Below are 25232 nucleotides of genomic sequence, written 5' to 3'. Positions count from 1 at the left end.
CTACGGTGCGTTGATGCCATTATATACCCGAGCGCCCCTCCTTTCTCGTGCTATATTTTATTTACTGAGCTCCATTGTGAAATCGTTTATCGTACTTTACTTCATTTATCTAACGTTAACACCATATGCCGCAATTTTGAGGGAGAAATGATATTCGCGCTCGCGTATGAGCTGCGTCACAGCAGATCGAAATGAACATGCTGTAAATGGGTGTTTGGTGTTTCGCAGCTCACATGAGTAACTTCCCTAATCCCGCCATCATCGCGTCTTCGCGTTCGTTGACCATACAAGCTCTGCAGCGCCATCTCCTCGTCCATGTCTTAACCTAGAAGCAGATAACAACTCCCGGGACTTAGCCCGTGCCAATGTAGCATACAAGGTCCACCATGTTGGTAGCTATGTATGTAGTAGCATGTTTGTAGCTGTGTAGCTGTCTTCCTCTGTAAGGAACCGTGCTTGGTCTCAATAGCTAATGACAGCTACTTATCTGCAGGGCCGGGTCTCCGAAAGCGAGTGGGGATTATATCTGTGCTCTCTGTTGCTTACTGAGAGAGAAAGAGAGAGAGAGAGAAAAAAACTTTTATTTTCGAAATCCAAGTGAGGGGAAGTCAATAGAAGAAGCAAGCGAATGGCGATGAAGAAATTTGGCGAAGAAAGCTCACGTCTGTCCCAACCCTGCCCTTAACCAGCGGTTACTAGCTAGCGTCACGTATTCCGGACATGGCAAGCATATTAGCGACGAGAAAAGAGCTTACGGCGAGAAGCCTGGTCTCCGTTCATTAGTTGATGGGAATTGTAAAGATTTGTAAAACTTCGTGCGATTGAGGGTAGAACAAATGAAATGAAATGAAATTGAATCGTGCTGCCGGGAACCGATGATTGTCCAGTATGCAAACTAAGATTGGTGACAACCATCTTTGAAGGAGCCATGCAGCAATTCAGCCAATAGAAGCCATGTAGAGGGTGAACATGCCGTGAAAATCTGGTGCATACTTAATACGCTGTGCTTTATTATCCTGAAGGTGTGAAAAACTCAACGTTTTATGGTTCCGAGTAAATAGCAAACTTGTATGTGAAGTATTGTCAAATCATTAGCCGTTTCTTGCCTATAATACTTGAGAAAAAAAATTAAGACCGTACCATTGGTAAAAGCTATGAACTGTAAGATAAAAACAAAGCTCGCAGGGCCCTTACTCGACCCCGAAAGCCATCGTCTTCTTCTTTTTCCCATTTTATTGCACTGATCCGCTCGTTCCCGAACACTTTTTGCATCTAGCCTGGTTTTGCACTACCTCCGGGATTGGAGGTATTGCAAGCTTTCTGCACAGCACGTGCCTTCGGAATCAGCCGACCTATGACCAAGCGACGACGTCACGTCATGACGTTATATGACGTCGTGATGACGTCACAAACTTCGGCGCTCCGTAACGGGGTGATACGTCGTAAAGTGATGCCATCACATCATTATTTTCTGCATAACTCGTGTTGACGCTGACGCCGACGGTCACTTTCCGTATTTCATGAGGCATCTAAGGCTTTCGCCTTAATAAGCGAGAACCTAAAGGACAACAAAACTAACTGCCCAACTTAATGTAACTTGCAGTTACATATGAAAATAGAAATATTGTAGACATATGAAGATCGACATTATTCCGAAAGACAATGGGTGCAGCTTGCAATGAGAATGAGGAGAAGAAGGAGGGGGAGGAATAGTGTGGCTTGCTGAAGTTGGAGCACATTTGGCAAATGTTTCTGACAATGGCGACTCATGAGCGCCTTTTATCAAGGGAGAAGGAAACACACGTGATTCGAATTTCCTGAAAATGGCGATTGAATTTGCAGGACATACGCAAACGGTATTAAAATTGCAAGATTCGGTGTCATCTGCAGTGCATCTATGTGTCTTCGTATATAGTGCTGTGCAAACCGAATTCATCAAATCGATGTGCAGAAAACATTCCCAAACGTTGGAATTTTCCGCGGACTTTGACTCAATGAATTGTACGGGAGCAGTACTCTGCATTTGTTTCTATTTATTTCATTTTTTTATCTTCCATTCATGTATCGTTTCTACACATTTGTAACAGTTTTCTTTTTTTACTATTGTCAGCCAATTAACTCGTTTTCTTAGTGTTTTCTGATTTCGTCAAATATTTTTTGTCAGTGCATTGCCGTTGCAACTTGAACATTGTTTGTATTCTGTGTTTTGCTCGCATATAACTTCCGAGCACTGGGTCCCTTCTACGGTCAAGATTTTCACGTGTCGCTTTTACTGAAAAAGAAAGGTAACCTACCCGCCACGGTCGCATAGTGGTTATGGTGGGCGACTGCTCACGCAAAGGTTGCGGGATCGAATCCCGGGAGCAGCGGCTGCATTTTCGATGGAGGCGAAAATGCTCGAGGCCCGTTTGCTTAGATTTAGTTGCATGTGAAACAACCACAGGTGGTAACAATTTCCGGAGCCCTCCACTACGTTGTCCTTCATAATCATATCCTGGTTTTGTGACGTTAAACCCCAGCAATTATTATATTAGAAAGGTAACCTGGTAACAAGTGGCTCTTAAGGTAAAGACAAAGAGTACTTGCGATTGACTTCCGAGACTACAAACGGGAAATAAATGAGCTGGCACGCAGTGTCTTGGGAATTCGCTACACAGAAAAATCCTGTAGTGGTGAGCATTATACGAAGTCATCAAACAGAGAGGCTCGTTGCTCCTACTCCAAAGGGCTTGGCAAAATGCACAGTGGTTTAGTCGTGGTGCTCTTCTTCTCTAACCTAGACTTTGCGCGCAAGGCGGTCAGCATTTCTCATTGCATTGGTCGTGCATCCCGCATATTAATAATTACAGCGGGCAAGCAGCAACACCGCTTCCAGAATGCTACGGAATGTCTTGTAATCTACACCCCAATCCATACGAGCCCTGAGCAGTTTCTTCGACTGCTTGCCTCGTTGTCTTTCCTTGGCAACGTGCTGCTAACCTTGATGAACAAAATCCGCGTTTCTGGTCGTTACTGTTCCCCGGCTGCATTAAATGCATACTGTACGCACAATTTCTAACAGAATAAAATCAGCAAGCAAGCCTGTTTTTCCCACCAAATTTACAGTATTTAAAGAACAATGGGCGCGTTATAGGTTATGTGAAGGCGAACTTTGAAGTGCCCTTACAAAAGCCTTCATAATTTTTCTTATTTTTGTGAACTTTCTTTGTTTTCAACATAAATTTTTGACATGCAGAACATGCGCAGATTTTTGTAAGGGTGGTAATGTTTAGCTACTTAAATCGCACGCCCCTGACCTCTATGCATCTCCCAAGGCTTTCATACATATAGCAGTGACAAAGACGATTGATTGTCTTTTTACTTATCAAAGGTTCAATCGCTTTGAGAATAGGTACTCTTTCAACAGAAGGTACACGCGTCAAAATACGAACGCAATGGACGACAAAAATTGTCAGCGAAATTGTTGTGCACGTTCTCACAGCGCTTACGGTTTTTATTGAAAAACCGCTGTAAATTTTCTGCTAATACATTTAGATTTCAATACACTCTGTTGCATTACTAACTTGAAACATTAAGGGTTGACAGCCTCCATCTTAACCAATAATGATGTACAGGACTTTCTCACGTATTGTCTCCGCGGTAGCTATAATAGCTAGTCCAGGTGGAGGGACTTGGGAAGACGTGAATTTTTCAGATGAAAACTAGCAGGAAGACTTGTTGCGACAGCCGAACGAGATTCACTTGCGGGCTTCAGCTTAAGCGCTTTCCTTCGTTGCATAACCCCTTTCAACTATTCTTATATTTACTAATCGCATTCAAGACTTATTCAACAGTGCTATTTTCACTTCAGCCTTTCTCGCGCAGTGAACGTAAACGCAGAGCAAATAAAGCGGATGTTTAAAAACGCTTCGAGTGGGTACGTTTTTCTTTTTTTTTACGTTAAGGCAGTATTACACACCTCACATATTCGCGTGGCTGTAGTGTGAAATTTTTTACAGGAAGAGCCTCATTTCTACCTTTGATTTGTATGGAGGGCCCAGATTTATTACAACATCGCTTCTCACTTTCTGTGGTGGTGTAAACAGAAATGACATCATAATAATAACGCTTATGCGCCACCGGATAGTTGACAAATCCTATAAATAATTAAAGCGCCTAAATCAATTGTTCTTGACGTCCTCAGTACGTTAACAAAAGAGCACAGCCCCTCATTCGCATCAGCGCCATTAAAGCGACTGCCTCCTTTTTGTTGCGTCCGACAACGTGACACATTCTTTGTCGCGGTCGACGAACGAAAAATTACTCGACTAAATCCTATCGAGGGTACATTGATGAAAGTTTTCGCAACCCGCGCTGCCACCCTTTCGTTTGCTGCGAACTACCCGATGACCGAAGCCTTAGGCCCCGTTATTTCGGAAACTTACGCCGGGAAGACAATGGACAATTGGGGAAGAAAAATGTATGGAAAGAACTCGAAGCTCAGAGGAAACATAACGAAACCAAACGAAGACTGTCTGCATTACGCCAGTCCTAATGGAAATTGCGCAAGACAGAAAATACTTCGTCAGATATGAGCTTTTCTGCAATATAAACCGACGTGGTGTGTCCCTTAGCATTAAGCTCTTACGTCATCGTTACGAAACTAAAACTGTATTGAAGGTGTATGGAAGAAGAAGAAACGTATAATATCTGTGAACAATAAAGAAACGGGATGTTTGGGGGCCGCTGTAGTTAAAGAAGTGTAAAAGTGGCACCAGCGTCAGTAATTCAGAACGAATGATGTCGAAACGAATGTATACTTTAGCGCCTTAGTCTGCGCTTTGATTCTGGTACTCACAAAGCTCGGTTTCATGGTTCTGTTCTTAAACATTGTTCGGTTTTTTAATATACCGCTTTCACTAAAATCTCTAATATAAATAAATCATTTTGTCAAAAAGCATTTTTGTTTTAATAATGGCTATATGCTAATTTAATATTTTTCTGTGTAAATAATCTCTAGCTTTTAGTATTTGTCCCACGTAAAGACTACTACTACTACTACTACTACTACTACTACTACTACTACTACTACTACTACTACTACTACTACTACTACCACTCTTACTATTACTCTTACTACTGCTACTGCTACCATTACTGCTACTGCCATTACTACTACTGCTACTACTACTACTACTAGTACTACTACTACCAGTACTACAACTAGTACTAGTGCTAACTACTGCTAATGCTACTGCCGTAAGTTATATGCCTGTGCAGTTTTCGCACTCAATAAGTTTTTATTCTACTACTACTACTGCTAATACTACTACTACTACTACTCTTACTACTGCTACTGCTACCATTACTGCTACTGCCATTACTACTACTACTACTACTACTACTACTACTACTACTACTACTACTAGTGCTAAGTACTGCTACTGCTACTACCGAAAATAATAAGCCTGTGCAGTTTTCGCACTCAATAAGTTTTTAATCTTGTGCCGAATACCTCCATGAAAAGTCTTCCCCATAGCGCGTCCCACAGGCTGCCAGCTGGTGTCCCAGAAAATACTTTTTGAAGGTCCAAAACCACGCTATGAGTCTTACAACCTTATTTACTAAAGATTCTAGATGTAGTACTACACTCGTTTTGAGAAATCAGAACACGTATAGGGCTGTTTTGATAACGTACACTCTCTCAAGCTTTCTTGTGTGCCTGAATGCTGTATACCGGTGACACTGAGCTGCTCTGCCTTACCGCTGCATTTAATGCGCAATAGAAGACGCCAAAAGCGCAGTTCAAAAAGCTATGCATTCTGAAAATTTATTACAAGAAATTTTCTTCTGAAGGGCAGTTCTAACCTGAGACCTGCCAGACTATAGCTGCCAACGCTGGAGACTACACTTAGAGTTACCGAACTCCTCCAACACTCTCCCTTTTTGCTACGAACAGAGAATAAGCGCCATACTTCTACACAAGCTCAAGCTTGCAGAGGAGCTAATCAATGGAGTTTCATTATAATTCTCGTGTGGCCGCAAAGGGCGACGTAAGATGGCGTGGTCAGTAGTGAAACTTATACAAAATGCAATATGCGTAAGCACCATTATTTAGTCTTGAAACGTAGCAATTTATTATAATATTAATCTGATCTCACATAACAGGCAAACATAACGTCTTACTTTTCAAGCAGCGTTTTTTGTTGCTTTGTCCGTAACAGCAGCATCAGTCGATTGTTCGTTCATTCGAGCTGTCGTTCAATCACATGGAGACATAACGTAAATATATGCGGCCTGTAATGAGCGTGGATAATCTGATGACGCCGCCTAGCACCCTTGGTGCATGTGCAGAAGCAGCAATGGCGTTCATAACGTATTGGATGCATCGCTCTGTGGGTTTCCCGAGTAAAAGTGGTAATGAGGCACTGTAAACCTCTAATAAGTGTTTATTGCCGATTAACTGTTTTCATTATGAAGTTTTCGTGTCAGCTTGTCCTACTTTCGACGCCAATTTGCAGGGGATTGGTTACTGCCACACACGCCAAATTAAACGCACCTAATTAATCGCTGTGTACGACGAGCATGGCCTGTTTACACGAAATGCTCTCGTAGTCGTTTAATTAGTGCCGCTTGCATGATACGCCCGGATGCACTCAACCTTGCCCACTCGCGTTCTAGAATAATGCACTTGCTATCTTACAGCGGCCGCTGCATGTCTTGCAGATCCAAATAAATATGAGAACAGAGTGCTGGCGAGGAAAATATAAATTCCAGAAACAAGCTCTCACCAAAAAGAAGAAAGCGTGAAATGAAACGACAAGTGGAAGCATACCTTTTCTTCAAAACTGAAAATTTTACTTAAAGCTGTAGGGGTTTTTGTCCTGGAGTGAGATTCTTTAGTACTCTTTCGTTTTTCCCTCAGATCATTCTCTTTTGTTGTTTATGTACAAGTGATAATAGTTGCTAAAACGTGTTCAGCAGATCAGCGGTCGCCTTGGAGAAAACCAACTAAAACCATTATTTCTTTATCTGGGTATTACTGCCTATGCGGCAAGCACATAGTTCATGAGTAAAAGTGACCTGGAACGAAAGCCGGGTCGAGTGGCGGGAGCGGCGTCAGCGAAATGAAGCAACAATTATCAGGTGAGCGCGCGTTCGCGTGAATGAAAGAATTGAAAAAAAAAAAAAGCGGCGTTGCTCTCAAGCGTGGCTCGATGCTCGCAAGCTCAGCCTTCACCTCACCTTTCAGGCGTTCGCATGAATAAAAGAAAACAGCGTTCACCTTTCGCTTTGAAAGAGTTGTTCTGTTCTTATATATGAGTTAGTGTGAAGCGATTAAGGTGAAAAGCTCCTAATCTACTTCATTTCTCTATGTTGGGCAGAAAAGGAGAAAAATCACAATAATTCCGATGGGGCTAGAATATTACCCCAGGTAACAAAAGACTACACAAGTACAGCAACAGCAACAATGTACAGCAACAGAAACTCGTGCCCGTCCTCTAATCATCATCATCATCATCATCATCATCATCCTGTCTACGCCCACTGCAGGGCAAAGGCCTCTCCCATGTTCTCTAATGCAAGCACTAAAAATGAAAAGTGAACTCTTAATCAATTCCCCAAGAATTGCAAGAGTGGTAATTGGTCAACTTCGATTGGCGCGGCATATGTATAGCAGAGAAGAAAGCTAAGTAATGCGGTAAACACAATACTCATGAGAGAAGAAGATCAACAGCGGGAAAGAAGATATGATAACACGATCGGGAAGGACCAGAAAGGAAGCAGTGAGCGGAAGTAAAGGAATGGGCAACTGCCAAGACAAATGGAGCGATCTGTTGTGCCTGGTACCGAAGGGATTCAGCATGACTGAAAGGTTACGGACGGGCCGGTGAATAGGGAGTTGGACGGTGGACGTCATTGTGTTCAGACCCCCATTTGTGAAACGGAACAAGAGAAGCGAAACTGGAAGCGTAGCGAGTGCAATCAGGCGAGCTACAGGAGCTCTTGAGTCTATATAGGGGACTGTAATCAGCATCAGCGCGGCACACGAACATCTGGAGATTCCGAAGGACCGGTGGGGAGCTTCTGTCTCCGTCAAATAACAAACAAACAAACAAACGGAAAAAAAATAATTGCGATGTAGTTGGTGTACATATAAAAAATTAGAGCGATGTGGGTATTTTTTTGTAAAGAGCGCTTTCATTATTCAGTTAGAGATCGCTTAGCGAAAAATTTGGGTACCCAAGAAGATGAAATAAAAACTAAATGGATCAATACGGGAAGATGGAAAGCTGGCTTGTTAATAGGTGCGAGTATTCGATCAAGGACACCACTTTGATGAAGGTATTAGATTACAGGGGTGTCAACTTACTACAACGCTTGCCATTTAACTTTGCGTTCCTTCTTTTGTTTGTATCGGCCGGGCAGCGCCTAATTCGAACCACGTATGAACCGATTAGCCCAATCTAAATTGCTATCTCAGCTAAACGAAGTATAGGCTATTTTATGAGGACGGCCAGTACGAATCACTTACACAGAAATTGAAAGAGGGTTCGAAAAGCATTGGTGCCTCCGCCATCGCTGAAAGTAGAATATGGTGTCTATGGTTCGTTCTTGCGCGGATAGTTTGCACCATCGTACATTCTGCTCTGTTCCCGCGAGCCATGATGTCATTATTGAACCACGCGCACGAGTTCTGCGTTAAGATTACTATCTAGTGCCCTAAGACCCTTTCCTCCGACTTTGGGCGAGTGTATAGTCCATGTAACACTCTTGAAATTTCTTTTCTGGACGCAATGGAGCGGTAACACTGACAGAGAAGATGGGTCATTGTTTCCTCGCAGCTACAGTTATCAACTGTCGGGCTGTTGGTCATTCCGATCCGGAAAGGGTAGGCATGCGTGGAGGCCACGCCAAGCCACACCGGCCCAGAAGCACAGACCCAGAAATCAGCACAGACAGCGTTGAAAGCGTTATCGCGAATCTTGGAGGCAACGACATACTTTAAGCAGTGTGGCATTCTCCTTTGCTCTTTTTTTTTTCATTTTAACAGTGGAGCTGTTTAACCTGGGCAAAACTGCGGACCCGCTGCACAATTCTGGGGGGTATGTGCTACAGAAAGCGGGTATGTGCCAAGCCGCTACTAGCATAGCATGTTATGCATAGTATATACAGTAGTATGGCAAAGGGGTGGGAAAAGAAGTAAGGGTGAAGAAGTGTGATGTGAGTGTGAGGAGGATGGAAAGGAGGAGGGCAGAGGGTAAAGCAAAGCATAGCCATGTGTAGTAGAGTATAGCAAGGGTGGGAAAGGACGTGAAGGTGATGAGGAGTTATGTGAGAGTGATGTGGACGAAATAGAGGGGAGAGGGTGAACAATCACATAGCGGTAGTATGGCAAGGATGTGGGAAAGGGAAGTGAACTTGTGGAGGAAGAAAAGGAGCAGGGGAAGACCTCCAGCTCAACTGTTTCTTCATTCTTGCAACCACTAGCGCGTACGGGCCACAAATGTATTGCTATTTCCTTTTTTAAAGACGATAGTCTTTCTTGGGATACCTAAACGGAGAAATTTTGGTCAGTCTTTCTGTCTTTCTGTTTGTCGGCACGTCCCTCGATTCAACCACTCGGCCAAAGTTGAACCACTTGCCCAAGGGCCAGCCATCTTGAACGGCTGACTAGGTTCATACTTGTGTACATTGTCGACCAAAAAGCAAACATTACGCATATCTGAGGCGCAACATCATTAGGTAAGTATTAGGTGGTGTGTTCCTTTAATAGAAAATGCATACATGCGTAATTCTAAAGACCCTAGTTTCTTAAGCTGCGCTGAAAATGCGACTGCGCGTTAAACTTGACTTCCTCGGTGCCCTCTGCACGAGCTCATTGTTGTGTTTCGGTTTCGGTTCTGTATTGCACTGTACGAATGCCATGGGGCGCCGCTCTGGCATTCCTGTTTTAGCCAGGTGACGTGTAAATAAAAGAGTGTGTGGAGAGTACTCGTTTAGTGCGGAAGTTTCTTCTGCTTCAGCGCTTCGTGCCAAACCGCGTGTTCGGGCTGGCTGGCGCTCCCGCCGGTCGCGTTGGTCACCGCCGGTCTTCGCCTGCTGCTGCGCCGGGACTACCAGCCCGCAACACAGTACTCATGTTTCCCGACGTATTGCCAGATGACGTCCATATCTCAAGCAGCGCCTCTTCTATTGTCTATAGACGACATTTGCAGCGAAGCACGCAGATACGCGGCCAATTTTTGTAACACCTCCTCTATATTATGCTTTATTCCACTTACCCTTTTCCTCAAAACTAGGCAGCCAGCCGATCTAACTGGCTAACCTCCCTGTCATTCAGTGTATTTCTTTCTCCTCCTCCTCACTGATGCCTAACAATTCCGATTATTTTCTAATAATGTCCCTACTGTGTAAGCGAATTACAGTGTTACTGATGTAACAGGATGGCGATAATGAACGGTAACGTCAGTGTGAGGATTTCAACCCTGTCACTAGTTGTTTCTGCGAATCAAGTTCCGGCTACGAGAGACACACGCAATCTCATAGGAAGTGAGGCAGAGAGAGCACGGCGCTCCGCGAAATCCCTTTCGATTAGCTTCAGCAAACATTAGATCCTCCGCACTCACCCCTGCACTCCACCCACGTCCCGCCGCCGACGCAGGAAGACGAAGTAAGGGTACAGGGTGATAAAAACATGGCGGGGAACGGCAGGATGAAGCAGTAAGCTTGGGCCGGCGTTTGTGGAAGTATCGGCTTCTGGCAACACAGAAGGGGCACGGTTTTATGTACTTTTTTCTATTTTAGCGTAGACACTGAGGAATCACAAAACGTAATTATTCGAAGTAGTTGATGACATCGAAACATAGAATTGGAAGGCAGAGATTTTCCGACCTTGGTTCGAGTCTAAAGCAACGAAAGGCATTTTTACTGGCACTTTGTGAGCAGCTTCGATAAACAGCGAGTTGCGAACGCGGTACTGGGCATTGTAACGGAATAAACGCGACAGTGAACTCTGGTACGAATTGGGCTTGCCGAACTTTATTTCATTGCTGCCTGATGTTCCTTTGTAGGTCTTTTGATTCTTTCTGTAGCTTGTCTACGCGCGTAACCTCGCAACAAAGCACCCATATAAACAACCACACCCAAAATAACGTATTTCCTCTGCGGCTGTCAAAGAGTGCAAGTGATGTAGGAATTACGCGACAATGGACGTGCCCTCTGTGTGCACTGCTACCACTGCGAACTACACTTGCAATTGTGGAAGGTTTTGCGCATGATTGACCTTTGTTGTCCAAGTGCTGTGCCTTTACTATGTTTAATACCTTGCATTTCCTTGCACCTTTTCTGGTGCACACTTAGTGTTCCTATTGTCCAGCACAAAAACTCTATTCTTTTCCATGCTTCGCTGCTTATTTATTTTTCACAATGGAGACCTTGTCTCTCCATGATGTGCGCGAACATTGTCGGTAAGTGCCCACAGAGTGAATATGAAAGTTTCAGCTACAGCGAAGGATATTATAAGTAGGAAACATTATCGGCCAAGTGTGGAGGACGCCCAGACAAGTTATTACAGATTATTTTTAAATATTCCTGTTTCGTCTTCCTGGCGAGTACTACGGGCAATCTTCATACACCATCGAAACCTTGGCCAACGCTGCAGAGTTGGTATAACTCATTGAAAAACAAACAAACGTTACTGGTACGTGCAGATAAGAGTGGACCTGCGTAACAGTGGAGGCAAAAGAGTGAAGAGATTATTACATTTTGCTTATAAACAGTGTGCCATGCTACTCCATACACAGATATTAATCTTGGATACTACTCCATTGCATGTGTGTATATATTATGGCGCTACATATGTCAGTGGTTAAAACTTTTCGTATTACACTGAATAGCATGAAAAAAATTAAAAAAAAAGATTCTAGTGATGATGTTGTGATACATATGTCTCAAAACAACAAATAAAAGCTCGAACACATGTACCCCCGGAGTGACAGAAACACTCGGCACTCGACAATTTTCCACATCCCTCCTGGTAAATTCTAGTAACAATCCGAGATACAGATAAATAAAATAAAATAGTTAGGAGGAAATAGTAGCAAATAAAGCACGTTACTCCACAACTTGATTTTTGTACTCATTCAGTCATGAATTAGCCGTGATTTCAAGGCAGCTGAATAGCGGATTGCTAACAGGTTCCACGCAGTCAGTTAACGCGTGTCCTTATATGTTCTGATTGAATGATTATCCTAGTGGTCCTGACTGATCTCACAAATTCATGCACACATCTTTTTTCATATCAGTAAATTATGTATTTGTTGCTGAGAGGCATCATGGAAAGGTTCATGGAGATGGCGATGGCAAATGTAAGCAGGTGGATATTTTCCTGATATTGAAGGCTATATAAGCGACAAAGCTATATAAAAGCTAGTAATTTGAAACATAGCTAGGATAACGTAGACGGGAGAGAAATCTGGCATGAAACCTTAGAAAAAAAAGGATTTAGGCCACTAATTCTGTTGTTCTGATCTTAAAGTAAAATACTGTTCTAGCGCAACGACGTAGGAGGCACAAAGGTGCTTTGTCGGTATGAAATAACTGGTGAAAATCCTAGCTCGAAGTCAAAGTAAGAATTAAGAGCCGCAGAGAATGGAATATTTATTGATTTTATTTCATTATTCTGAGTTTGGTGCTCTTGGGAACACCCTCGCATTCAAAAAAGAAATACTTGTCTCGAAACATGCATACCCGTATTCACATACAACGGCAAATCGCGGGCCACGTTGTCCGGATAAAACGATTTCTCAAGGCTTCGTCGTAAGCGCGTTTTGGCCTGGTTTTAAAAAAAATAAATGAAGAAGTGAATAAAACATGTCGCGGAGCTTAGTGGGTCAAGCGTGCGCTGCGCAGATAAAATATGCAGGCTTATTTAGGAGTAAGAAAAAGAAACCGAAAGTGTCTTACGGGAAAAAAATGTTTGTTCTTTAGAACTAAAGTGGGCTAGCTGTTTCCCTCAGCCCCTGGCTATAAATACCTGTTTTTGTTCTGGGAATTAAACGGGCCTCCTGCACTATTGTGTGCAAAGAAACCAATCGTCTCCACTATTTCTCTCTCTGTCTCAGTCACTGTCTACACTCTATGTGCTACTGGTAAACTAGCACCATGCGGTACGAAGTGAGACACTGGCGTTAGTAGCAACAGTATATCATTAGAACAGTGCCGTGATGTGGTTTTTAAATGGTTAGCTTGAAATACATTTTTGTACAGAAGGTAGCACATCCGATTGAAACGTTTCAAAAGCCGGGTAGCACAAAGAAGCATTTACAAGTACAACGTTTGACATTGGGCGTACGTGCGTGTACTGCACGTACGAAGCTAATGGGGCCTGCGCAGTTGTTGAAAACTAAGGAATAAAAACGAGAGTGCTTAAACTCTGTCTTTAAGACCAGTTGTCCGCAAGAAACGCAACTCTCTCAAAGCCTTCCCCGGCTCAGGGTAGCCAGCCGGTCTGAGAACCAGCTACCTCTCTGTCCTTCTGTCTTTCTATTCCTCCTCCTCCTAAGAAATAAAAGGAAAGTGCTTGACCATTGTGCATTCCCTGGATAGAATCTCAACAAATATTCCATCGACGTGAATTCTGAAAACTCAAGCAGAAGTAATTAGGATTATATATTTATATTAAACATGACATGGTGAATCGCAGTTGCACGCAATGGTGCATGGCGAAATAAGATATACATGAACGTGCGCGATACGTGGGTGGTTACAATGCTGACACAGCAGCTATATATATTATTACACGGTAAATGCAGAAAACACTTGCTCCTTAAAGGCGCAGATCTAAATTTAAAATCTATGGAGCACGTAACAAATCATAAAGATGCGGGATACGCAGATTAAAAATACAAGGGAAAAAACATTGCTGATTCCTCCGTCACAGCAATCGGTATAACACGAAAGCAAAACGTATCTTCACGGAAGTAGTTGATTGTTTATTGTACATTGATATACGAGAGCTTGTACAACGTCTATTGGTGTTTGGCTGCTTTAGCACCGTTTGACGTGGATGCACCCACGTTGACGCCTAGCGGCACATCTCCATGCCGATAACTAACGCTCGTGATCATAATAATTTAATCATTGTGGTAACTGAAGTTGTTAACATATACTTGAGCACAACACACGGTAAATGCCGCGCAAACACGGCATCAGCAAACCCATAATAAACATTTGTACTCGATATGCACTACTTCAAAGCGTCGTCAATTGAGGAGAGAAACGGCAAGGTTTGCGTTCTCCAATATAGGATAACACACGCCTGAGCATGATAAGAAGGAACTTCTCCAGTCCGGCCATGCCCATAGATACACTACCACACTGCGCTTCAGGAACGCGAGAGGCAGAAGTTCGTAGCTTGAGCCGTGAACGCGCGAAGGCGTTTTGTGCGTCTCGCTACATCAAGGCGTGACAATCGCCCGTCGACATCGTTGCCTTTCCGCAGGGCTTATTACAGCAGTTTTATCAGTTGATGCTACCGCACCCGAAGCAGCGAAGAAATACCGCTGGTGCATCTGGAAGCTGCACTACTTTGACATACATGCCTGCCTTTGAACGAATGGTCGCTGTGCCGTTCCTAAGTATGTTCTATGTAGGCGTTAAAGGTGTGTTGTACAATTCGCGTACAGTGTGTATAGCAGGGTCACATGGTACACCAACCTTGCGGTGAGCGGTGGAATGGTCATGTCACTGCTCGGTGAATATTCCTGTATGGAGGGAAGACATATTTGTAGTCATGAATAAAGCAACCTGAACATACAATATATAAAGTAGCTTAACCTGGCAAGTTCGCGCCTATGGACGTAACGTAGAAAATAATGTGGAGCTGGTGCAGAAGCCGAGTGTCTGAGAACGGCACTCAGAGTGCTTAAGCGCGACGGTGGCTTGCTAGCACAGAACTCATATGTTCAAGCGATAAGAACAAGTGTATGGGGATATATACAGACACGCTACATACGGATGTACTACATAAGTACGTGTGCGACTTTGCGCCTGGCTTGGACACTAATACCGCGGAACGAGGATAAGCCGCATCGTTGTGCGCTGACGTTTGTTGGCCCTACGTTCCGGTCGATTGGCCCCGAGGCAGCAAAGCCTTAGCGGCGTCAGTCAGCCGAGAGCACAGGCAAGGACACAACGTCATATCGGCGCCGTTCTTTTGGTGAGCAGTGTTATTGAAGGGAAAGAAACGACCTGGCAGGTCGCGATCGAAGCCGTCGTCATTGGGAGGAACCCTCTAAGAAGAATTGAAGGTCACGCCTGCAGGTTCTAATTGGTCAGTTTTAGACATTGCCATTGTTCATCGTTTTCAAGCAACCATAGAGCGAAATGGAATAATATAAACTACTAGATATTTTAACAACTACAGCTCAATTACAAAAGTCAGCAGCACCAGGAGCAGCATAACCTCTCACTGAATTCAGGCATTTTGCTTGCATGAGACATGATATTTCCGCCACGCAATATTACAGCAGGTAACGTGACTCCTCGGCCGGCATGACTCCTGTACAGGGTCCGTTTTCATGAGTTTTTGTACATCAAGCTCTTCAGTGAGGCACTTAAATCTGTCTCCTCCATAAATCCTCTTCCTTGCATCTCGATACGTTCGTGTTGAAGCATCATTCCCGAGGAGTTTGTTAGAAGAGCGAGCAGAGAAGGATAAATCACTGTAATTGGCATCGTACCACCCAATGCCACTTTAAGATTAAAGCAAAGCCAGCTGCTTCGAAAGGAAACCGTCGTCAAAATACCTAACCTCAGTGCATGTGCCCGCTTCACCATACATAGCTATCTTGTTGAGACTGCATCTGCTGTAAAGGGAGTCGCTTAGCCCAAACAACCTCTTAAAAGCGCATTTCAAAATTAAAAATGGAAGCCTGAATAGAATGCTACGTGCCCATAGGTTGCATAAATTTATTAATTTTCACTGATCCCGTAGTCCCTAAACTTCTGGCGCTGATTGCGGATTGCGATACCGCGTATTAAGCTTCTAATATTAGAAGCACGCGGCATAGAAAAAATGTCTTTAACTCACAGGGCGAAAAAGAAAAGAAATACGCTAATGATTTGAAACCTAATAAAATGAGAATGATGAACACGAGCTGGCGAAGACGGGCTATCTAAATGGAAAAGTGTGGGAGAAGAAATTGACGTAGAATGTTTTCTTTTTTTTAAATACGGAGTCAGAGGTTCACTTTGTCGGGATGAGGTGCTCCATTACGACTAAAAGGAAGTGCGCGTAGAGAAGGCTGAGTGCCTTCCAGCAATTCATTTTTACATGAGCAGCACTGATCTCACCTCAAACCCTCCCTCCCACAAATAAAAACAGAAATAACAATTCTACAAACATTTGCATACAACATAATCTATAAGACATGTTAATTTTTAACGGAAGAGCAATACAGTGCTGCTAAGATGAAAGGAAGAAGCCTTTCTTTATTCTTGTGAACCGACATATCCAATGTAAACGCCATTAACGTCTATCTAATGAAGAATTTTTAAGAAGAAACAAAACTACACTGTTTGCGATTAATGCAGTTCCTTTGAAACGGCCTCTTGGTTTATTCAGCTAATAATTCGTTTAAGTTCTTCTTCTTTCTGTGGGTGTAACATCAACTCTCATTTAGTAGGGGGATCTTGTAAATTTGCTTTGCTCGCTTTATCATAATTTAGCACCAGCATCGATCCGGGTATAATTTGGCGCTTATATCTTTACTTCAGAAGTGTAGCGCACGTGGGTGCATATGATTGCTTAAAATATATGAGGCAAAGAAAGGGCCAAGAAATGCGCTTACACAGCTCCAGCAGGCATGTCTAAATTAATGTCAGGATTACATGTAATAAATGTAATATACAACGATGCGCGATGCCTTCAATTGACTCCACTTTACGCAACGTGTTGTCTAAATCAGTGTGTAGGCTTTATAGGGACCACCATTTTAAAGGGGCCTAGAAACACTTTTTAAGCATGGTCAGAAAACGCTGCCGATAGGTAGTCGAGGTTCCCGAGAACACGCGAGCCAAACATTGTAGCGCAGCACGCGGATTGAGTTTTACAATAAATTCTCGAAGTATCCTCTTCCCTCGACAAATGATGCTATTGAATCAAGATCACTGCGTCACTGACAAAAGTTCCACGCCATTGGCTGATTTGAACATGGCGCGCTCGGTAGTTGCTGCGGCCACCGCGGGAGGCCGTCATTTATTCGCACGCGTGCGCGATAGCACTGAAATTACGCCGCGCGTTCAAAAAAAAAGAAGAAAAAGTACTTAAGGCCACGAGTCGCGCGTGGCGTAGCTTCTTTTCCCGTGCCACCTCTCCAGGCTTAGCTTCCAGCGCTTTCGTCAGGACAAGAGAAGAGAGAAAGCAATTACAGCGTACCACATATCTTTGTAACTCCGCTCGTACTGGACGGATTCTAAAAATTTTTGCGGTGGTCGATTCATGAGGAAAAAACTCGTTTAATGAAGCCATTCCATGGCTACTAGGAAAAGTGTTGCAGGGCCCCTTAAATGTTCCCCCGTGTTTGTGCCCATGCATTGCACTGTTCCCAATCTAACAAAAAAAAGCTGAGGAGCGATTCCGCTCTGTGAACGTGGATGACGAGCGGCGCTGTTTAGTACGCGAGATAGAGGTGACGCAGAATTTCGAACCCTATCAGATCACACAGCCTGCAACTAAACCTGAAATGTCTGTCGAGAAAGTTCCTTTTAAGGCGAAAGCCTTCGATACTTTATCAAACGCGAGAATTGACAGGCGTCCTATGTCGGCGGCGGCAACACGAGTGATGCGAAAAATCATCATTACGTGATGACGTCCCCGTATGCCACCATCATGACGTCAGAGATTGCCAAAATTTGTGACGTGCCAAACGTGACGTCAAACGGTGACGTCATCACATGACATCATTGCTTAGGAAAAGGTGGGCGGATCCCGCAGGCAGTGCAAAACAAGGTGAGGTGCGGAAAGCTTGCAACGCCTCTGATCCTGGCGGCATTCTACAACCACGTTAGAGAAAGCTTTCGGAGTAGTGCGCGGGTGCTGCAATGGATCAACTTAGAAGAAAAAGAAGGAGACGGCTTTCGCCTTTGAGTCGACTAGGCGAACGCCTACGGGACCCTGGGAGTTTTTGAATTCAGCGTATGCTTCTTTAAAATTTTCCACCCGAATGCGAGTGTTCTAACCACTCGGCTATCCAGGCTGAGCAAAGCAGAGCCTTGTATAGTATGGTACAGCAGAGTGGTGGAAAAGGGAAGTGAAGGTGAGGAGAGAGATGTGACAGTTTGGAACAGGGAAAAGATAGACAGATAGATAGATAGATAGGTAGATAGATAGATAGATAGATAGATAGATAGATAGATAGATAGATAGATAGATAGATAGATAGATAGATAGATAGATAGATAGATAGATAGATAGATAGATAGATAGATAGATAGATAGATAGATAGATAGATAGATAGATAGATAGATAGATAGATAGATAGATAGATAGATAGATAGCAGTGCAAGACGTCCTCAACGTAGCCCTGTGTCAACCTTCACACGTTTCCGCTTGGACTGCGAAACAACCGGCAAGCAAGCATCGTCTATAAGTTGTACATGCACCCAGCGTTTCCGCCTGGAAGATTTCTGCTACGGTGCAGGGCTAAGATGTTTGCTGGGTAGCAGAAATTGCTCACTGTTACGCTCGGCCGTGCACGCTGCCCGGCTACTGGCACTTTCCTCCCGGAATCTGTCCTATGTATTGCCTATCCTATATCGCCCCCAAAATTACGTTTACCCACTCCGAAAATACCGGCCAACTCCTTTTGTTTTCTATGAATCGGTATGTTCCTATCGGAAAGGTGTCACACCTTTAGCATTATAGACACAGTTTTGCTACCAAGATTGCTGGAGAACTCGCCAAAAAATGTTGCGCCTTAAAGTTTGCGTTGCAGTTCCACACCTTGTTTTCACCCCCACTTTGAAACTGCAAACTAGTCGCTGTAATAACTTTCTGTTTTAAATGCGAAGCATTTTTTAGCGAACCTTTGGTAGTTTGAGCGTTTCTATCTACGTATCTATCTATCTATCTAGCCGCCTACGTCTGGGGGCTCTCATGATCGCCTCCTAACTTGGTGTAGACCGAAATTGGCATGGCAGGGTAAGCGGACTGGGCGAATATGACTGTCGGGCTATGACATAAATAACGTGAAAATCCTGTCGCGTACGTCGTCAAACCCTTTCCTCCAGACACGTGTGGCACATACCCGTTTACCACGGGCCGCGGTGCACGGGTATGCGCCACAGGTGACTGACAGTTTAAATCTACCCAGGAATGGCGAGAACAGACATTAAATGCGAGAGCGTCAAGAAAAACCGACATCGGCAGCGTTGACCCGACGAATAGAAAGAATGAAAATTGGGATCCCAGCAGGAATCGAAGCCAAGCATTCTAGGTGGCAATCAGGTATTCTACCACAGAGCCATGCCAGGTCTAGAAACTGGTTTGGAAAAACAGCCTATGCAGGCGCAATATTGGTGCAACGTCAATTGTTGTTGTGGTGCTTGCTATCTAATTTCACAAGAAAGCAATAAACACTACATGATACGCCTACGATGTATACACTCCTACGATACCGCGTCATATCAGATCAACGTGTGTGGTTCCAGTGTTTGCTCCGTTTTTATAGCAGTCTAATAAAGATTACATTTGTATTCCTATGATTCAACAAGCTACATTGAAGCATTGCTCGACCCCGGAGGGATACATTAATGGAAGTTACGTGTGATATTCACATCATCGCACCGTAAAGTGCACTTAGTCCGCGAGAACGACGCAGTGTCCTCTTCATTTCTTACGAGGCTGGGCGATGACCTCATGCTGACCTACCCTATTGAAAAATTCCATATGTGATCTTACGGAAAACATACGGATTCCGTATATTTGCCATAAGGAATATATGGATTTCTTACGGATGTATACGGACGCTTACGGAAATTGTAAGGAAGATAAGGAGACTGACATATGGTGCATAAGGAATGCCGTATGGGCTTGCGGATTTTAGTCTTAAGGAACGAACGGAGTCCGTATCTGTTGTATGGAAAGAGCCATACGGCTATAAGGAATATGTGGAAAGCATGACGTATGCGGACCGATCTGTCCGCATATCCGTATCGCACATACGGATTCCGTTCGCTCCTTAAGACTAACATCCGCAAGCCCATACGGCATTCCTTATGCACCAAATGTCAGTCTCCTTATCTTCCTTACACAACGAACGGAATCCGTATGTGTGATACGGATGTACGGAAAACATTCATACCCCACACATGAACATTTCTTGATCACACAAGCAGATCTGTAGGACATGTAAGGTAGCAACAATGTCGTCAGCCAGGCACGTAGGCAAGGGGGGGGGGTCTCGCCCCCCCCCCCGGAATTCGCGCAGCCTTCTATATTCCCGGGCAATTCTTTCTTTATTTTTGCCATGGAAAGCTTTCTTTCAAACAATTAGTTCTTGCCCCCCCCCCCCCCCCCACAAAAAAAAAATCCTGGCTACGTGCCTGTCATGAAAAGTGCGTATTTGGATCACACTTATATCCATGACACGTACGTGTATATAGCATTGTATTTGGAATTATTTATTTACAAACTGACCTACATTCAGGTGTCCTCAATCTGAATGTCAAGCGTACTATAGGCATGCAATGAGTATGCCAGGACTGATCTACAGTGAGGTGTCCCGCAATTTGAATGTCAAGCGTACATAGGCATGCAAGGAGCTCGCATGCAAGGACTGACCTACATATTCAGGTGTCCTTCCCACACATTGAATGTCAAGCGTACTGGCATGCAAGGAGGGAGGACTAATTTTTGCACTTCCTAGTTTTCGCTAAATACAGCGACGTCGTGCAAGAATATATATCAGTATACGTACGTAATAATATGTCAGGTGAATTACAATGAAAGGAATACCTAAACACACCAGTAAACAAAATATATACCTGTAGTGAAATAGCAGTTAACGCATGGCAATAACAGTACAAAGCCAGGACATCACATTCATTGCAAACCCTTAGTTCAGGGATGGCACCAGCAGATTACCACCTGCCCCTCTCCCCCTCTCCCCCCCCCCCGTCCCCCCCCACGAGCAAACATATTCAAAACACACTGCGTAAGTTCCCAGCCTCGATCCGGATGAGGTGCTGCTACACAGTCACTTTTAATCGCGATCACGCTTGATCGAGGTCAAGATGATCGCGATCAGCGCATCGCGATTTGACTGACGTCTGAGCCAAGTGCGATACGGATTAGTTTGGACCGTACAGCAGCGACCATTCTTGATTGCGGTCAATGGATCCGATCTTGATTGGCGCTGATCGCAATCAAAAGTGCCCGTGTGACAACGGTATTAATTAGAGGTGTATAATGGTCAATGCACAGAAAAAAATGGTTTCTTTGGAACTGTGATGCATGATATAATGGTATATATATAACGTGGTTGGTCTTGTCCCATGCTCACTCTGTACAAAAATGTTGCACAAAATCTCAGGAAATTTTCAATGTAGGAAGCACATGTTAGCTAGAGCTTCATATAGCCTCTGCTGGATGTTGGGTTCAATTAGGTCCCTTGTCTCAACATTTCGATACACTACACACTTGGAATGTTCGGAGTTGGAGTGCCTGAATATGCAGCTGTCAATAGTTCAATCGACTTCATGCTCAGAAGTAGACAGTTCGAGTTCTAAAACACCTGGTATAATCAGTTATGGCATGCTTCGGAGGTCATCGGTTTGATACCCTTGACCTGCATGCTTGAAAGGTTCTAAGGTTGAACGTTTGATACAATACACTCTGTAAAGATCAGTGTTAGAGTTCCTTCATACTTTAATTAGAAGTCAAGGGTATGATACATGTAGACATGGTCGAGGGTTCAATACACAAACATGTTTGTAAGGTTCAGAGGTTCGAGTCTCTACAATTCAGAGGTCAAGTGACTGATACCCTACACACCTGGAAGGTTCAGTGTTCAGGTTCCTGTATACTTCAGATGCCAAGGGTTCGATTTGTTCAGCTCGAGGGAATCGATACCCTACATGCTTTGAAGGTTCGGTGTTCGCGTTCCTACATATACGTCAGATGTCGAGGATTCGATACACTGCACACATGGAAGGTTTCGGCTTGAAGTTTTTTTTACCTTGCCGGTCAAAGTTTTGACTCCCTAAATGCTTGAAAGATTTTGCGTTCAAGTCCATGTAAACACATTTACCATAAGTCACAGGTTTTACTTAAAAGGTTGAGGGTTCAATACCCTATGCACCATAATACTTCGGGGTTCAAGTTGCAATATACATATTTTAAAAATTGAGGGTTCCATATTCTACGTGAACAGTTTGAGGTTTGAGTTCTGCAAACATTGTAGGTCAAGGGTTCAGTACTGCACATATGCTCACAAGGATGGGGGTTCAATCCCTGGCACATTTGATAAGTCATGGGTTTGAGCTGTTGCGTACTATATGCCACTAAGTGTTTCACATGTATTTTCTCTGAAGCCCATGTATTCCTATCAAAAGGCGCCATCTTACAGATAGACAAATATGCTTGGGAAATAGCTCGACAAGCTTACACATTGACTGATTCTTGTACATCTCCCACAGTATGGACTCTAAAGGAGGCAAACCTGCTTGCGCTAGATATGTTAGTTGATTTGAATACATGGAGGAAAAGCTGGGATGAAGGTTCCTGAAAATAACACTACTTTGGTTGTCAGAGAATAAACAGCTTTGGGGTACCACTACAAGACGGCGATGCTATATGCTTTGCATGTAGACAAAAAGGCAACAGCCATGAGCCAACAAAAATTTAAACAGTGACACAGGCGTTCACAGTTTGAGGTAGCTCATTTTAGCTGAATATACATGTAGCAAGAGCTCTGCTGATGTGGTTGGACTGTGTTCAAAGGTTATGACAGATTTTACTTGCAATGCGTGGTAATTCTGTGGTAGGTTTTCACATTTGTTATAGGTGAGATCCTCTATTACTGAAACCAAGAGTGTAGATTACTTGGTGCAACAAAAGTACGTGACTTTTGCATGAATAAAAAATATTTTCCTATCTTCAAGGATTGGCTACCCAGAAACCTTATGTAGGCTGTACGGTTACATGTCCTGGAGTTAGGGAGTAAAGTTGTTTAGCTGCAGTTAAGTATGCAGCATGAAATTACCAGTTAAATCCAAGTAGCCACATGTTTTTGGCACTGGCACTGAAGACCGTTCTCTTTGCCGTAAGAAGACTAAAAATTGCTTTCGTTTTGTCATAGCTATGTGGTTTTGAACTATCCTGGTATTAAACCAACAATCATATCAATAAAAGAAGACCCAATCCTGTAAGCTTTGCAAATTTGACAGATGCACTTAGAACAAGCAGTCTCCTTTAGGCAGTATTAGAGAGTGTTGCCACTTTTATATGTAATCATCACAGTATACTCAGAGGCATGGGAATGTCACTTGCACTAGCTCACTAATGTGCTTCCTCAACGACCACATTAAATGTATCTCAGAGGTCACACCTTATTGTAGACACAATATTGTCACAACACAGAAAGAACAGGACACAGGACCATGGTGCGACAAGGAAAAACAAGGTCTGTATTGACAGATCAAAAAATCAGATGCTTCAACGTCATCTTCCTGAGAGAGAAACAGTGGTTGCTGCTCGTGCTCCTTATTTCGTTGTCCTCTGTCAACCTGCCAGCTTTTAGTCGTGACATTATGTACGTGGATCATTAAGTAGTGCAACCTTATGTTCTGTATACGATAGCATCTTGACTTTTCTGACGCACTTGTCTTGACAAGATATACATTTCTTGCATGTTGTGCCATGCTTGTGCACGGTTTCATATGTACGTAAGCCTCAGGAGATGTCTGCAGTTTTGTTAAAGAGCTTCTCTCTCTCTGATTTACTTGCACAAAAAGTGCTCTTGTGCACTTATGTGTTTACGTATGCCAGCCACAGAGTGCGAAATCATGAACTTGCATCTGTACAAGAGCAAGCTCACTGCTGCCACCACAAAGACTGAATAGTTCATGTAAGCCTTATGATGTCGCAACTGTAAATACCTCTATCTTCAGGTTATATAGCTGTTCAAAGTGCCTCATTTCTTCCTTCATTGTGGTAAGCGTGTGCTAATAACTGCTCATGCTGTTCATCAATGCACTTCGACTTGTGTCATCGTTTGGAAGCTCACTCTTGAAGAAGCCTAACTTGTAAAAATTTGGTGGCTTTCACCCTTGGAAATAATATGTGAACGCCTCATGCCAAGTTATCAGTTTTCATGCATGATATCAAGGAGCCAATTTTCAAACATGGAAGTATGATTGAAATTTACCACTTAACTTTACTCACGTTCACGAATGCACGTGAATGCCTATTAAACTACAGAGGTACAGAGAAAGACCGAGAGGGCCGGAGTTAAAAAAGACAAAGCTGGGAAATTAACCAGATTGCACTGATTTGTTGTCCCGCACTGTGAGAGGAGAAAGTGGGTAGAAAAATAATAAGGAAATTGTGAATGCAAGAATAAGTGATGCGCATATATACATAAAAGCGTTCATCACAGATTGACGGACTGTCATAAAACTGGGTTGTTTTGAAAAATTTCAATAGTGCTCTTTCAGACCGCAGCACAGATAATGCTTGAGATGCACACTTTTGCACGTTACATGACAAAAGGACCTCTTTTTTAGCAACAAGTGCTTTATGATGTAGATCATCGGCTACATGGACACACATGTGTAACACTGAGTGTGTGAAAGGCTGTTTACCTCATAATATGATGCTAAAGCTGTCAGCCACTTTCATATCCACTGCACTATGAATACCTCTAAATGCAATTTGACGTTCCCCATCCTGTGTCAAATGACTGCGTTTTATGTAGTGCAAATTTTCTGATCTGCTTACTCTCTGCGTTATTTATCTGCATTCACTATGGCACCCTTTGTGTTACCCTTTGCATTATACAAACAGGACAGACCATGCACTACTCTCAAGTGATGTCTTTACTATGTCACATCCCTATTCAATAGGTCGTGAGACTTGTTTTAAATTATCAGTTTACCAACCTGACATTCCTTTAGCGAGCTCAATCATGTAGATATTTAGCTGCAGTCATTTTACAGACATTCAGCATTGCCCAAGATCTGTCTC

Source organism: Rhipicephalus sanguineus, chromosome 3 (assembly GCF_013339695.2).
Source record: "Rhipicephalus sanguineus isolate Rsan-2018 chromosome 3, BIME_Rsan_1.4, whole genome shotgun sequence".
Taxonomy (NCBI): domain Eukaryota; kingdom Metazoa; phylum Arthropoda; class Arachnida; order Ixodida; family Ixodidae; genus Rhipicephalus; species Rhipicephalus sanguineus.
Note: the sequence above shows the minus strand (reverse complement) of the source record.